This window comes from Pinus tabuliformis, chromosome 7 (assembly GCF_031772625.1).
Source record: "Pinus tabuliformis cultivar Carrire ecotype Pingquan chromosome 7, CPIR1, whole genome shotgun sequence".
NCBI classification, from domain to species: domain Eukaryota; kingdom Viridiplantae; phylum Streptophyta; class Pinopsida; order Pinales; family Pinaceae; genus Pinus; species Pinus tabuliformis.
The window spans coordinates 562,220,654-562,238,743 of record NC_142293.1 but is presented as its reverse complement, the minus strand read 5'-3'; positions in this window follow the sequence as shown (position 1 = coordinate 562,238,743).

Sequence of the window (18,090 nt, the reverse complement as noted above, 5' to 3'; positions counted from 1 at the left end):
AAGGGTAACGAAGGTTTTAATTTTCTGTTAATTTTGCTCCATTAAAGGGTAATGGAGGTTTTCATTTTCTTTTAGTTTTGATACATTAAACGTTCATACAACCTTTTTGAAACTTTAGGTCGTTCATCTAGCTTTTTTGAAGCTTTTTTTGTTTGAAAACTTTAGGTCATTCATGCAGCTTTTTTAAACCTTTTTTTGTGCTTAACCCTTATGTTTTTATAAAATTAATTAATAGAAATTTTATTATTGTTTTAATATTTTTTTTCAATAATATCTGTAAATCTCTATAGAAGAGAAATGACCATCAAGCATGCATTGTTTTGTTGTATAAGTAAATATATGATGATTAGCCAGCAGTTCAATTATAAAGCCTATGCTTGTTTATAGAAGTCATGGAGCGTCATTAATTACATATAGTCTTGTTGTATAAGTAAATATATCATGATTACCGAGCAGTTCAATTATAAAGCCTAGGCTTGCTTATAGAAGTTATGGAGCGTCATTAATTACATATAGAAAGAAATGAATTCAATAATGGGATTTTTAGTTTACCCAAAGGAGGGCTCTTTGTCACTAGACTCTGCAATTCTTTAACCTTTTTATTAATAACATATTTTTCAGTAACTTTGTAGCTTGCATAGATGAATTTAGTTATCTAATGGACCATCTAATAAATTTAAGGAAAAGATGGTCCATTATATAACTAACTTAATAGGTTTAAAAAAATTATCTATTATAGATGGTTATTTATTGATCTAAAATTTATATTTAATTAGAAAATTTAAGTTTACATTAGATAGCTTAATGTTTTAAGTTTATATTTAGTTAATAAGTTATACAAACCATTAATAATAATAATAATATTGTTATTAAATATTATTATTAAGTAATAATAATAATAATAATAATAATAATAATATAATTATAAAATAATAATTAATTTTAAAATATTATTATTATAGTTATATATTTAGGAATATTAAGAGTAATAATAAATCCACACTATTATTAATATTAATAATCCCTAGATCTATTAATAAATTACTATTAACATATTAACATAAATATAGTTAACATTTTACTTAAATAATAGACATGACTAACATAAAAGTATTAAAATAAATATTCATGAATATCATCATAAGATTATTATTTTAGAGATTAATAGCATTGAGAACATTAAAAAATATGAATAGGGATATTGTCATTGATTACCTTATTTAAGATAAAAATATGGAAGAGTAGTTGTATACATGAAGATGGATGCAACTCCAATTTGTATGCCATAATTCCAATCTTTTACAACGCAATCTAGGGACCATAGTGTTGATTTTTCTACGACACTAAGAATTAGGTTTGAGTCTAAGATCACGATCAAAAACACATTCAAATGCCACAAGATAAGAACTTTTCACTACAAAGAACATACAACAGTGAATTAGCTGGTACAAAAGACAATTTTTAACCCACAACTTGCTATATTACAAATCTTAATACAAAAAACTTAGGGACCCCATACTAGGGATCACAACTGTTATGAAACCAGCTCAAGAAAAGATAGAAAAGATAGATCAATGCCTTAGAATTCAGCCTCTTCGAGGGGGCAACCTCCTTTACATTACATAAATGAACAATTCTTGGATGATTCAAATGACAAAACCTCCTTTCTATATATAGGAGTCTAAGGAGTCATAATATAATCCAGCCGACCTAACAATAATAATATAAAGCCACAAAAATAAAATAGAGGGATTCTATGGGGCACAATAATAACAATATGGGGGCAATAGGGGCACAACAATATTAATAAGGGGTATAACTACAATAGTAATGGGGTAATCACTAGTATTATAGGGACCCAACATGCCCCTCTCCTTCAAAAAAGTGTTGTCCTCAACGCTTGAGTAGTTTTGGATACTTCTGCATAAAATTCTCATCCTCCCATGTGGAATCTTCAGCGGATAAGTTCTTCCACTTGATAAGATACTCTGAAATTGATCGATTTCGTAGCTGTCGAGTTCTTGTTTCTGTGACTGCTTCCGGTTCCAATATAATTTTTCCTTCCTCGTCAAGTTCTTGCAATATTGTTTGAACTGGGAGCTTGTTGCCTATAACCTTCTTTAAACATGAAACATGGAAAACTGGGTGCAATCGAGAAGCTGCAGGAAGCTCCAATTTGTATGCCATAGTACCAATCTTTTGCAACACCTTGTACGGACCATAATACTTTGGTGATAATTTATTATCCTTCTTAGCTTGCTTGAGGGACATTTTCTTATATGGTTGTAGCCGTAGGAATACCCAATCACCTACATCAAAACTTCTTTCACTGCGATGTTGATCTGCCTGTTGTTTCATTCTATTATGTGCCAACACGAGGTTATCCTTTAAGAGTTGGAGGACTTGTTGTTGATGTTCGATGTGATGTTCCACTGCCTGAACCTTAGAATTTTCTCTTAAATATGATGTGATGGATGGTGGTTGATACCCATAAAGTGCCATAAATGGGGTCATTTTTGTTTTTGTATGGAAGGAAGTGTTATACCACCATTCAGCCAGAGGCAACCATTTGACCCATTTTGTCTGTTTATCAGATACAAAGCAATGAAGATATCCTTCCAAACATTTGTTTACTATCTCAGTTTGCCCATCAGATTGAGGATGATAAGATGAGCTATGAGCTAACTGAGTACCAAGACAAGAAAATAATTCTGTCCAAAAATTTCCAGTGAAAATGGGATCTCTGTCACTTACAATAATCTTTGGGTTTCCATGTAGCTTTTGAATTGTTTCCATAAATGCAGTAGAAACTGTACTGGCTTTAAATGGATGTGATAATGCACAAAAGTGTGCATACTTGGTAAGTCTGTCAACTACCACCATGATGACACTCTTTCCCTCAGACTTGGGTAAACCTGTGATAAAATCCATTGAAACCTCCTCCCAACGTTGGCTTGGAATGGATAAAGGTTGTAATAGACCCGGTGTCTTAATTGTTTCAACTTTATTTTGTTGGCAAACCAAACATTCCGCCACAAACTTTTGAATATCTGATTTAAGGCCATCCAAAAAAAATTCCTTCTTAACCCTGTGGTAAGTTTTTAAAAATCCTGAGTGCCCTCCTAAGGGAGAAGTGTGCAATTCCATAAGAATCTTTTGTTTTAGCTGGGAATTCTTACAGAGGTATAAGCGATCTTTGTACCATAACGAATCATTTTTCCAGCTAAATGTATCAGACGTACTGGAATCTTGTTGTAACTTTTGAATAAGTGCCCACACTTCTTCGTCATTCTTCCATTCCTCCCTTGCTTCGTTTATCCAATCTGGTTGGATAATAGAAATGGCGCACAACAATGCTTCCACATCCTCATCCTTTCTTGAGAGTGCATCTGCCACCACATTTTGCTTCCCTTTTTTGTAGATGATTTCAAAGTCATAACCCAACATCTTTGTGACCCACTTTTGTTGCTCTTCAGAGGATAATCTTTGTTCTAAAAAGTATTTAAGGCTATCATGATCCGTTTTTACCTTGAAGTGTCTTCCCATTAGGTAGGGTCGCCATTTCTTAAGTGCATGGAGTATTGCCAACATTTCCTTCTCATAAATAGCTTTGCTTAAAAACTTTCCCTTGATTGGACGACTTTCAAAAGCAATGGGTCTTTCATCTTGCATTAGAACAGCACCAATTCCATTTCCTGAAGCATCACATTCCACAATAAAGGTTTTTGTGAAGTCCGGTGTAGCTAAGACCGGTGCTTGGCACATTGCCTCTTTAAGATGTTCAAAGGCCTTTGTTGCTTCCAGAGTCCATGAAAATGCATCTTTCTTCAATAATGTTGTTAGAGGTGCTGCTATTCTCCCATAATTCTTAACAAACTTGCGATAATACCCTGTCAACCCGAGAAATCCCCGCAGATGCTTTATGGATGTGGGGATTTTCCATTCCTTAATGGCTTTAATTTTGCTAGGGTCTACCTTAACTCCTTCATGAGATACAATATGACCCAGATATTCCACCTCCTAGACTCCAAAGAAACATTTGGATCTTTTTGCATATAATTGTTTCTCCTCCAATAGTTGTAGCACCCTGTCAACATGTTCAACATGATCCTTCCAAGACTTGCTGTAGATTAGTATATCATCAAAAAATACTAACACAAATTTTCTAAGGAATGGTTTGAAAATTGAATTCATCAAACCTTGAAATGTTGAAGGTGCATTGGTAAGGCCAAAAGGCATGACCAAAAAACCATAATGACCCTCATGAGTTCTAAATGTTTCTTTCGAAATGTCTTCAATCTTCATTCTAATTTGATGATATCCTGAACGAAGATCCAACTTGGTGAAGTAAATTGATCCATGCAATTCATCCAGTAATTCATCAATGACAGGAATGGGGAACTTATCTTTAATAGTGAGCTTGTTGAGCTCCCTATAATCTGGACACATGCGCCATGATCCATCCTTCTTGTGCACCAATACTATTGGAGCAGAGAAAGAACTTTGACTTGGTTGAATTATACCAGCCTCTAGCATTTCTGCAACCATACGTTCAATTTCACTCTTTTGGACATAGGGATATCTGTACGGCCTGATGTTTGGAGGAACATTTCCTGGAATCAGATGAATAGCATGATCATGATCACGCATAGGTGGGAGACCTTTGGGAGTCTCAAATACCTTGGAATGCTTGTACAAGACTTTTTGGAGATCTGGAGAAATAGATGATTCTGATGTGGAAACATCTAGCGAGCATAATTGTGCAATTACACCTCTTTGCTCCTTTTTTAGAAGCTTTGTCATACCATTAGAACTGATTATCTTTCCTAGTTTCCCTGCAATACCCCTTAATTCAACTTCCTTTCCTTCCGTAGAAAATTTGATGAAAAGTTCTTGAAAATTAAAAGCTATTGTACCCAAGGATTGTAGCCATTGGACTCCTAGTACAACATCAACACCTCCCATTGGAATGGAAAGCATTGGGCTAGTCAATACATATTCTCCCATGGATAGCTTGATATTATGGCACTTTCCAGAGCAATTTATTGTTCCTCCATTTGCAATCATCACTTGACACTCTGGTGCTGGATATAAGAAGCAATTCAATTCTTTTGCTACCTTACAATGAATAAAATTGTGGGTGCTTCCTGAATCAATCAACACTATTACCTTTTTCTTCTTGATTTGTCCTTCTATCTTGATGGTTTGAGGAGTGGTAATTCCCGCCAATGCATTACAAGATATGGTCGTATTTATTTGTTCTTCATCTAGGCTTTGTTCCTGGAGTATATCCTCTTTTTTTGACCTTTCTTGCTCCTTTTCTTCTTCCTCTTCACAATCTATGTAGAATAATTTCTTCTTAGCACACTTATGACCTTTAGTGTATTTGCTATCACAACTGTAACAAAGCCCTTTTTCTCTTTTTTCTTCCAATTGTTGTGGTGTCAACCTTATAGGTTGTGGAAGACTATGGGCAACAATACTTCCATCTTTATAGTTGTGAGTGGTATGCTTCCTGGTTGCCATAATTTTGCTTTCCATTTTTCTTGCTAACCTGAATGCCTTCTCTAATGAATCAGGTTCCCAAAGGCGAAAATCATGTTGGATATTATCCTTTAAAGACCCTATGAACACATCAATCCTATGCTCCTTTGGAATATCTTTTACCCTTATGTTCAATTTTTGGAACTCCTCAATGTGCTCCATTATTGAACCCTTTTGTTTGAGACTTATCAATTGGCTAAAAAAAGTGTTGCTTTTTGTATCCTCATAATGTGCTACCAATTCTTCCGTAAAAATTGCCCAAGTGATAAATTGTTTACGAGAGCAAAGCCATTGATACCATACAAACTGATTTGGTTCCAAATATAAAGTTGCCATACGTACCTTTTGTGTGTTTTGCACATTATTGAGATCAAAGAATTGCTCCATCTGTAATATCCATGTGGCGGGATCCTTGCCATCAAACTTCCTCATATCGATTTTTGGAATATCGTGAGTCTTTGATCCAACATTAGCGTATACAGAATCATGATTAACATTTCTTTTGTTCTCATCATGAGTTTCCTTTACTACCTTTTCACCATTAGTAAGTATTTCTTGTAGAAAATTTGTCAAATTTGTCTTCAAATCTGCCATGCCTGTCTTCAAATTTGTGTTCAAATCTATCTTCAAATTGTCCATATTAGCTTCCATGCCATTCATCTTAGCTTCCACGCCATTTATCTTAGCTTCTGTTAACTTTTGTGAGCGTGACATTTGTTGCACTTGTTCTTGTAATTTTGATATATCATGTATCATTTCTTCCTCTTCTTCATGAGTCATGCTAGAGCTTTCAGGTTCCTTACTAGGTGTTTGTATTTTCTTTCCTTGGGGCATCAGTTACCGATAATAATTCTCTACTATTCCCTTTGAATTCCTTCAAAATAAATTTTCAAACCAAGCTTAAGCAAAAATTTAAAAAAATCTACACACCTTTTTTCACTTTGTAGGAGCTCGATATTGCCTCTGATGTATCTCTGTACTTTCCAATCATCTAGTTCTGAATTTGTGATTTATAGTAGCTCCCTGTGTCCTCTTTCCAATGCCACAAGTCTGACCCAAATTGGATTCTCCAAGGAAGAGTTATGCGGAATCTCCCACAGTGACTTGATTATAGACTAGTTCAGTAGAGCGAACTTGTACGACGTGCCACGAGTCACTGTTTCAACCTTTGGATCTAAAAAATGCATTCAAGAAACTACAGTCCGTCCTCATTCCATACCTTCAGATGAAAATTTCAATATGATCCCCAGAGAGAAAGTTATGACGATTTTCCCCAGGTCACCTGTTTGGAATGTAATTCAGGAGTCTGCAAAAAGACCAACTTCTTCAGATCATATCTCCGCAAATATAGCGCAAAAAGCTCTAAAATTCAGACCCGAGGTTTAGAGTGACTTCTTCTCAAATGGGTTTTCTTTGCAACTTCTGAAACATCGCAGAAAAAAGTTATAGCGAAAATTCCATGATGACCTATTTGGAGCAGCGAAACCCTAGAATCCAAAGCCTCTGATACCAAATGTTATGAAACCAGCTCAAGAAAAGATAGAAAAGATAGATCAACGCCTTAGAATTCAGCCTCTTCGAAGGGACAACCTCCTTTACATTACATAAATGAACAATTCTTGGATGATTCAAATGATAAAACCTCCTTTCTATATATAGGAGTCTAAGGAGTCACAATATAATCCAGCCGACCTAACAATAATAATATAAAGCCACAAAAATAACAATAGAGGGATTCTATGGGGCACAATAATAACAATATGGGGGCAATAGGGGCACAACAATATTAATAAGGGGTATAATTGTAATAGTAATGGGGTAATCACTAGTATTATAGGGATCCAACAACAACCCTTTCATACAACTATGATACTCGAATGAATAGGGCTTGGTGTCAATAACTATGATCACCAATATTTCCCTGAACAAGATACACTTGACCTACTCGCTAATGTAGCACTTCTACAACTGTTTAAATCCGCGTAGCTTCGACACATCTCGGAAGTACTTTTCGTCCTCTTCTGCTGATCACCACAACTTGTGCAAATTCAGAATGCTTACATCTCCAGCCATCAATACTGCCACTATCAATCTTCTATCTGCCTCTAGAATGATTGAACATAGGCTCAATGATATGCCCTCTACCAACCCTCTTGCTCCACCAAGATGGAATGCTCTTTGGGACTTCAACATTTGCCCTCTTATCAATGATTCTCTAAACCAAATCTCTGGCCTAACGATTCATCATATCTGGCTCCTAACTATCCCTTAATTGATCAAAGGATCACTATACATGAGGTATTCATACTCAACCCTCTTGTCATTCCTATAGCTGCCCCTTTGGGGGATATCCTTGAGGTTGTTCCTCTTGCATGCATCCTCCATGGCTAGTATATACAGTCCCTCTAAGCCTATGAGATCTTCTTCTTCTGTCATATCGACATCTTCAGTGTGTGTTGAGGGGTTCTCTGCGCCTTGCATGGCTGGGGTACCAGGAGCTACTATGGTGGATGATGTTGGAACTTACCAATGATTGACTTTCCCAACCTATCCATGGCTAGGAAATGTGTTTCCTGGGTTCTTGGAGTAGAGGTTGAGGCTTATTCTTTTATATTTTTCTGAAGAGCTACAGGAACTTCAAAGTTATTGCCAGTGGCATGTTTTTTGGCTGCCTTAGATACATTGGATTCTTGGTATACCACCTTTTGGAGGGGATTTTTTCAATACATCATTTTCCTTGGCTGCTTCATCCTTCTCAGATCGCTTGGGGGGTGTGAGTTGGCAATGACAGAAGATATGGCCATGTTCATTATAGTTGCGACATCTAAAGGGGAAGTGTTCATAGTCAAGCATTTGGATCCAATCAATGTCCTCAGATTCTGGGCCTACGACTTATGGAAGAGTACCAGATATGTTCATATAGACATAGATCATAGCTTAGGAGGTGTTCCTTCCTTGCTTGGTTTACTCCAAGAGATGAACGAATTTGCCTAGGTTGTTGCCAATTTTAACTAGGGTTTCAGGGTCCTAGTACTCTTGTGGGAGAGAGTACAAGCATATCCAAACTGGTTCCCATGATAATTCGTATTAATCAGGGTAGAAATTTTTACACATTAACACATGTAGAAGCTAATGAAGTTGAAGAAGTAAGGGTCTCCTTCCATTACTATGTAGAGATATTCAACCCAATAAAATATCACAATGAAGAACCCTTTATGGCTGAGTTAAACATTGTAGTGGGATTTCAGTTTCCACCTGAGCGCAATTCACTGCAAAAGGGATTTATGAGTCAGCTAGATGAAGATGAATTTGTAGATACTTAGCGTGGGGATTGTAGGAATTTACAGGGTAAGTTCCTTAAATAGAACACCAAAGGACACCACTCACAAACATATCACAGATCAGTACACCATTATTCTTGACATGGTTAAAACCCTCAAAGAGGGAAACTGTCCACTGCCTGAAAGTAAGTTTCTTTACAAAGGCTCTCATAGAGGCGAAGTTTACTAAACTTCTATTTATGGTTGGAGTTTAGGAAGTTGTCACTAAGGGATCTCCAGGGATTTGGGAATGTAGGTGTTTGGGGAAGAGTGATTTTGTGCTCCCGAAAATTCTGGGAGGGAGGTGTCAGGCCTGTCGATATCCATGGTGTCACTTGATTTGAGCTTGAGAGGGATCGAGGACGAATGACGGGGTTGGTTCGAAGAGGGGTTGGAGGTGTCAGGGACCCCTCCTCCCTGGGTGGTCATTGATCGCGAATCAAAATGGGGATTTTTCAGGGTTGTGTTAGATGGCCAAGGGTGAATAAGTTAAAACTGTGGAGGATTCAAGCATAAACCATAGATGTGCATTCACGTAGAGCGAGTTACAAAGCCAAGATAACCACAAGAATTCATATTAATGTTTAAATTACATAAAGAAATTTAATTCTATTAAAGGATAAAAAAAATTATATTAATATTAAAAATACATGTAAAAAGATAAATTACTTTGTAAATTATATTTATATCAAATATAAGATGAAATTTCATTGTTTTTGAAATGAACTTATACACACTTCAACACTTGCATAGTACTCCAAACATTCCACACATCATATTTGTTTAGAAGATATTCAAATCATCAAAAAAGAAAACTATTAATTTAAGAGAATATTTAGAGAGTGCTTGAAAATTATAAAGCATCGAAACAATCTCAATAGGGACCTTCCCTTTTTGCCCTCTTGCCCCTTTCATTTCCCTTGTTTCTCTTCCGTCATTGGCCCCAGCTTCCCTTTTTCCCTTGTCATTGGTCATTTATCTAGTTTATTTTTATTTCTTTATCTTAGTATCTCCTTAAGTAAGGCATCGTTATTTTATCTGCAATATATCACATTTGTATCTTTCTTCACCTTAATCTCCTTTGCTTACTACAATATCTTATTCATCTCTATTTTATCTCCATTATATCTCTATTTTTCTTATGGAATTCTTTCTCTGTATTAAAAAAAATGCTATTAATTAATTAATTAATCCATAAATTTATTTTATGGGTTCAGGTTACCTTATATTATTTTTGAATTGATATTATCCACATATTAACCATTTATATTAGATCATACAATCATTATTATAGTAAATCCTAAACCCTCGATCAAAATAATTTTTTTATTATTTCAAAGTTCTTCTTGGAATTATATTATCCGACATTGAATTACCTTTATTTTTAGGGTTTTTCCTTTTTTTCTTTGGATCTTTCTTCTACATTTTTTCTTTACAGTTTTCTCTTAACATTTTCTATATTCTCTGCTTCCATTATCCAACCATCCATTGATTTTCTCTTCTCTCTGACCCTTACTTCCATATAACCCTTCTCTCTCAAAGTTACTTCTATATAACACTTCTCTCTCACAGTTACTTCTATATAACCCTTAGATCTATGACATTCTTCTTTAGACATCCATGTCCCGATGAGGGGATATTCCATTGAATAAAAACATCCACAATAAAAATAAAATGGATACCCTGGATTTATTTCTGAATAACCATTCTTCAAAATTTGACCACAAAAATATGCAATCAATGTTCATTATCTTACTATTTTCATAATAACATTAAAAAATCAGATTAAATTATAAATGATGCAAGATTTGATACTCTAATTTTTATCTTATATCATGATAAATTCATCTTAAGTTATGGATATACTACGCATCAAAGAGGGATCAAATTTCTCAATTGCAAATCTCTTTGTGATTGCAAAACTTGAGAGAAAATTTGCACCTAAAGAAATTTGATTGTTGTGGGTGCTAGTAGATCTGAACTTAAGATAGATCTATATTGATTAGTTACATTAATATTTATCTTTATATAAATTTCACACCTCTATGTCCTTAATTTTAGTTTTATGAAACTTCAATAATATATGTATCCTTATTTTTAGTTTTATAAAAATTCGATAATATATTTAGTTACATATATATGGGGAATTTTTCTTTGATATTTTTATAATTTTTAAAAATTTAAATTTTTTAATGTGTTATGGAGTGTTGATTATAAATATATAGACAAATAGGAAAAACTTTTATTGCAAAATATTGATTTTTTATATACTTATTAATTAAATTTGAATAAGAATGTTCTAAATATAATAGTTATGAATATGAATTTTAATTTTATTTTCTACCAAAAATTAAATTCATTAAGCTTTAATTGTATTTTATGATTGCGAATATGAATCATTATTACTTAAATCTCTTTTTTTTTTTTAGTTTGTAAGTGGTTTGAGTAGCAGCGGGCCTGTGCCACACCAACCCTTAACATGACTGGATTTTTGCCCACAGAGTAAGCTGTGACCTTCACACCATTACTTAAATTTCTTTTAATGTGATATGCATATTATGGTTTTTTTTTTAGGAAAAAATATTTATAATTTTATATTAATGTTTGCAAAATGTTTTTAATTGAGCCAACATTATGTTTAATTATTATCATTATTTTTTGATCTAATTTTTCATTTTAAAAACACTACACCAATCTCTCATATTGAACTAATATTTAAATGTTTACGCTCAATCTCTCCTATGTCCTCCGTACTAAATTATAAAGAACTAATATTTAAATGTTTATGCTCAATATCTCAATCTAATCAAATTATTTTGAGAGCATAATAATCCTTTGGAGAATAGGTGGATGATCAAACTTAGCATTATATTGGCCCTTGCTAATTGTTTAATGACTAAAATTGAATGTTTGAACACATTGAGTTTACAAATGTTTATAGCAAGTGATAATTCTATACTTTTCTAGAGTGCTAAATATTTAGCTTGATTATTGGTCACAAAGCCCAATCCCTAAGCATATTGAGACTCAATTTTTTTGGTCACAAATCCCAATCCCCAAACATATTGAGGCTCTATTTGGGGTGAAAAATAACCCCGAGGGGATTTGTAATTCAACAATTTTTAATATGAAGTTGACTTGTAGTATTTTCGATATTAATAACAAAATTTATATATACATACCATGAAGATAAATAAACATGTAAGATTAAAAAATATTAAGAATAAAAGTAATTTGATAAAGAGAAAGAATCTTATGAATGTATGTTTTCTACTTCTAAATATGAATGATGCATGTATTAATTAGTTAGAAAAATTTAATATGAATTTTATATATATAAAGCGAAAACATTATTATTCCACTAATAGTTTTTTTTTGTAAGATTTGTGATTCATTCATTTTTTAACATGGAATTGACATGTAACATTACTTGTTTCACCTGTGTCCATCACTTTGATTATGTGTCTCACATGTGAAACATTTTCTCATGGGGTCATAGATGGATGGCTCACATAAATCAAGGATATTAGAGGGCAATACGGTTTGAAATCGTTGCTCATTTGATTGACTACACCCTCACTTGTTATTTTATATTTCATGTTCTCCATTGGAAGAGGTTCATTCAGTGCAAGACTAAGGGCTTTAGCTTTGCAATTATGCTTCTCTGGCTATTGTTAGCACTTTGTCTCCAAAGTGAGTTGGTTCCATTAACAATGCTTCAAGTTTGTGAGTGAAAGGTAGTTTTATATCTTTTTTTATAGTTTACCCTGTTATTCTTAAATTTTTGTTACAGTCTTCCTATCGATTATGTCGTCGAGGGTTTACCAAATTCAGGTTGAATTTTTTAGTTTTATTGTAGGTCCTTCCATGAGCTTTGCAGGACTTCAAAACTTAATTTATTTGCGGTTTTCAAAACTTCATTTGCCATGAGAGAGAACTCTGGATTAACACCTTTTAAGAAACACCTCCTTTGTCACCTTTTCATCACGATCTATGTAAAGTTAACAACCAATTTAGAGTTGGGAGGTTTAAGATGATTAGGAGTGCAACTGCTCCCAATGACTCGAACCCATGAAATCTGAAATACAATGGTCTAGAATACTTTTTAATACCTAAATAAAAACAGTTTTCTAACAATATAATTCTCTAGAATTCTAAGGAATAAATTGAATACTCAAACTCTAGAAATAATAAATAAAGATTAATAACACAGAAAAGATAAAGGGTTTGATAATTGGATGGAAATTTTCTACATCCACGACAATATTCGACACTAAGTTGTCAACGGGTTTTCTTCATTTGATGAAGTCTTCACCTGAAATTATGAAAGGAATTCATGTTGAAACCCTTCGTGTCAACCAAAAGGAATATATTACATTTTAGATGTCATGGGTTCCAGTTGTCAAAAGAATTTGCACTCCTGATCTTATTAAAGATCTAAAATCTAAATTGGTGGTTACCTTTGCAGATTTCATGAAAGAAAAAAGTGTCAAAGTAGACATTTCTCAAGGGTTATTAATAGAGATTTCTTCTTTGATAAAAGAAAATTATGTTTTGAAACTCCCAAATAAATTGTTGGTCAGCAGAGGGTCCTGAAGAGCTCCTGGAAGGAGCTACAATAAAACCAAAGTTAAACTAAAAATTTCAACCTTGATGACATAATGAATACGAAGACTGTGACACAAATTTCAAGCTCAATCGGGAAAACCCTTAACATTATTACCAACTCACTGTGGAAATACAATGTTATCAGTAACCAACTCAATTTCGTAAGTCCACATCTTATTAAATGAAAATAATCATAGATGAAGTGAATGTTTGGACTATGGTGCAAATTCATATATCATATGGAATGAGGGCTCGAGTTCAAGTAGTCGCAAGGTGAAATCTTGTGGTTCGTCTTTAGCAACCAAACATTTTTTTGTTTCTGAGTTGTAGACCATAACACATCATGATGAAGGTGTTGTCTTTGGTAGATAGTTCTAAGTTAAGGAACTATGTCAAAGTATCTATTTTTTTTTTTAATTTGGTTTTGGACCATCAATGCTTTAAACTATTAAACAAATACAAATCCTAGTTATTTTTCATATAATAAAAGGTTGATTTTTCAAGTTTAACAAAATTAATCTTTAAAATGTTTATGAAGGGTAGAATTTTAAGACATATATGATTCTTTAAATATTCAAATACAGTATTTAATTTGTCATATATAGATGAGTATTTTACACCCAAAAAAAACATATTTAAACATGAAGCAACAATTAAATTATGTAGCGGAATTAACTCAAACATATAGTTTCAGTTAATCAATCTATTTAATTGATAATAACTTTGCAAGGGATTTGAAAGATTGATATTCAATATTATCTCACCCATATTTTGTATTAACTTTAAACATGTGTAGAAATAAATAAAGATCCAAAGAAACTACAAAACTCACACTAAAACACAAGTTTCTTCAAAATGAGTCCACAATCCTTTTATTAATCTCAGAATTAGTTCTCAGAATTTTAATCATGCTCAATGGCTTATCACAAGGCTTCAACCTTTCATACTTCGAATTACAAAGTATTTATAGAGTTTTTTCTGCCCTAAAACCAAAATTTATTACAAAGTGTCTTATCCAAACTAAATTGGATTTTTTTGCAAAAATCAAATTAGAAAATAGGAATTCTAAACTAATTTGACATCTTGCAAATAATTTGATGACAATTGTTGATGAAGCTGTAAATCCGCTGTTCTATTTCTTGTTCTTGAAAATCTCTTCTTTGTTCCTTAAAACCTGTACTCTGGTACTGAAAATTTGTTGTATTCTCCATTTGATGAGTTCACACAATTTCTCCCATGTTGCCTCATCAGGGATATAAAACTTCACTAATTTCAAGTGTGATTCATCTACTCCGGTGTATTTCTTAAAAGTAGGTTTAGTTATGAACAAATGTTTTATCTCATGCTGAATTAATAGATCATAACTTAACCCTTCCATGAAAGCTTTTCGAGTGATAATTCCTTTGATTTTTTCAAATTTGGCTTTATCTACTATTATATCATGCAATCTTTGCTGACATTCTCCTAGTGGAACCAACTTATCACCTATTCCTTGCATACCTTGAAGTCCTTTTTGATATAGTGAATTAAATGTCCTGTGAAACTTTTTAATCTAAGCTTCTAAATTATGACATTTGTTCTCGAGCTCTATCATTAAATTTATTTTAGTTAGTATCTTTCTCACCTCCAAGAGAGATTTAGTTCTATCTTCAATTTTATACTCTTCAAGTTCTTCTTTTGTCGTAGAATTTAGAACTTTCATTATCCTTGTAGCATCGCCTAGTTTATGGTCCAAGTCTCTGTTTACTTCTACTACTGCTTCCTTTGATATCTAGATCAACTCTTGCTGTTAAAAAATAATCTCAATTGAAGGCCAAAATTCAGTCATAGATTCATTAATATTTAGCCAAACATTTTCTTTGGTCTAAGTAATGGTTTGAGAAATTGCACATTAATTTTCATAAGTTGATATTTGCTAAGACAACTTATAACTTTTCTGGATCTCGTCCAAGTATGTGTTATGAGTCTTAATCTTTTATTCTTGGAGCTTTTGAAGTAGAGTTTTTAATTTCTCAATCTTTTCATCCTTCAGTGTCAAGTCTCGAGTGGACTGTGTATCCAATGTAACAATTATTGTTGTAGAATTCCATGTTATTGAAGTACCTGCAATAGATGTTGTTGCTATGGGGATAACTGCTGAAACAATAAGTTGTTGTTCTTTTTCCTTTAACAATGACTCCATATCAGCTTCCATTTTCTATATTTGGAGATTTTGTTCAATTATCATTTTGAACATGTTATCTTTCTCTTTCTCCAATAAATTCTTTGGGTTGTGGATGCTCTCTAGTGGGAAGTTTCATCTACTTCCTTAATTTCTAGATATCAACATTCTTACTTTTAATCATCTCTTCAACTGCTTTTACATCACTAGGATCATATACTAATTTACTTACCAGATATTCTAATGATTTGATTCTCACATCTTTGGCCAAGGATGGCATTTATTCCATTTTCAACTAAGTATGCATATTATTTAGTGAAGCTTGCATTTTGGATGTTTTCATAGTTGAAATGGTCAAGGTAGAGTAAATCATTTTTCCAACCTACTTGTGCAGGTCAGTCCGATCAATAGCAAGGATTTGTTTGGTGTCAAAAGCAAAAAATAATGTCTTGTAGTCTTCTTCTTTTTTAGGGGCTCAAACTTTGGGTTCCAAGAAAGCTAACTGAAATTGTCCCTTTTTCAGTATCAAGTGCACAAATAAGCTTGTGTTGAGTAGCTGAAGTTTGCATCCAAAAATCAATGTGGTGGCATTCAATGCTTCATTATTTCTCTTAATATCTTTGTATCTAGAAAAAATGTTTGGTTGTGGTGCACTTTGAAAAACAGATGATATAGGAGATTCTATTGTAATCTCCTCAATTCTTTGAAAGGTAGAAACATGAGAACCTGCCAATACCATTGTTGTGTGCTCTTGTGAACTTTCTCCTTGAATAGGCTCCTCTTGAGTATTAGTTTTATTTCTTATTTTAAACATTGTGAAGTATGTCTCTTGAATATCGAAACTGAAAGAGACACACCTTATCTTGGCATCTTGGTCTCTTTCTCCTAAGGAAGAGTTTGTGAAGTTGTTGGAATGAAAATTTGTTCCCTTTGCCTCTTGCAATGTATTCTACTGCCACTCCTCTTGATTTGCATACTACTCTATTTCTAACCTAGGTGTGTCTGAATAAGGTGTTGTCTTATGTTAAACTCTTAACTTCGAAATATCCCCAAGGGATCATAAGGCCAGGTGAAGCTCAATTTCAAATTCATTTGCTTTAACAGAAGATATGCCTCTTTTGTTATTGCTCTGGTGTTGACAATAAATGGCCCAATCTGTTCTTTTAGTTTAAACTAAGATTTCTTATTATCAGATACACAATCTAGATCATGCATGTTCATCATTTATCTGATATATTCCAATGCAAAAATCAAGATTGGTACAAACTTTGACAACTTATATGGAGGAAGATCACATCCATAGATCCTTATTTTTATGTAATTTTGTTAGAGGTGTGAGTCTCCAATATTAGTTTGCTCAATCAAGTGAAGGATTCTCTTGATGTCAAGTGATATTCCATAAATGATATCACTATTGAGAAGACATAATTCCATATGTAAACATTTATTTACACAATCACTGAAAGAATAATCCTTTGTGATCTTCCTTACCAAGGAAGTCCAATCAATTATAGTCTAAGGATTTCATTGTGCATATAACTTATGTATTGGAAATTTAAATCTATCTACTTGGAAAAATAGAAGAAAGTATATAAGGATTTATTGATGCTTTAAATCACCTTAAGTAGAAAACATCAAAAATTGATCATCAATGCTCTCTCCCGGAAATTAATTGTAGTTGAAAATAAGTGATGGTTTATTACCTGCTGAAAATACTAATAAAATTACTATAATTACCTCATCGACCCACTGATCACTAGGGTACACTAACAAACATGAAACCATGGAAATGACTTGCCTAGACATTTATGGAAATATTGAAGAAGAGTAGGGTGGATTGGTTCTTAGTAACTCAAAAATCTCAGGGAAAAATGAATCAAAGATCTAGGTTCTTCGAGGGAATGTGAGTTTATGATATATCTCCATGAGAGAATCTACCGAAAAAAGATGGAGAGGGGTCTTAGGATTGACTTGAAGGATTTGACATATTGACTCGAGAGTGACAGTAAACAAGACTTCATTATTTTGGGCAATTATGACCCTATGACTCAGGAGATACCTTAAATGACACCAGGTAATAAATTCACAGAAGAATTGGGTCCGAGGAAAGATGAATTGGGGCACAAAGGAGTCCCATATTCTCAATTCATCGATGGCATCTAAAAAATTCTTATTTTCCAAGTTGTGGAGTTCATAAAGATCGAACTCACACTGGGTTTCAGATCTTTTGTATTTCTTGTCAATGAGGGGAAGTTCATTCAAATTTACTACAAGAGGAAACATTGGGCTCTCTACAACTAATTTGGACTTTCCTTTGGATGAAGACATGTTGAATTATGAATTTGTAGAGAGGTGTATCGAATTATCAGGAATTGGTGATCATTGGTGTAGCAAATTCTTGTCAATTGATACAATTTGAATGATACCAGCACTGCTATAAGGGAATATGAGAAGGGG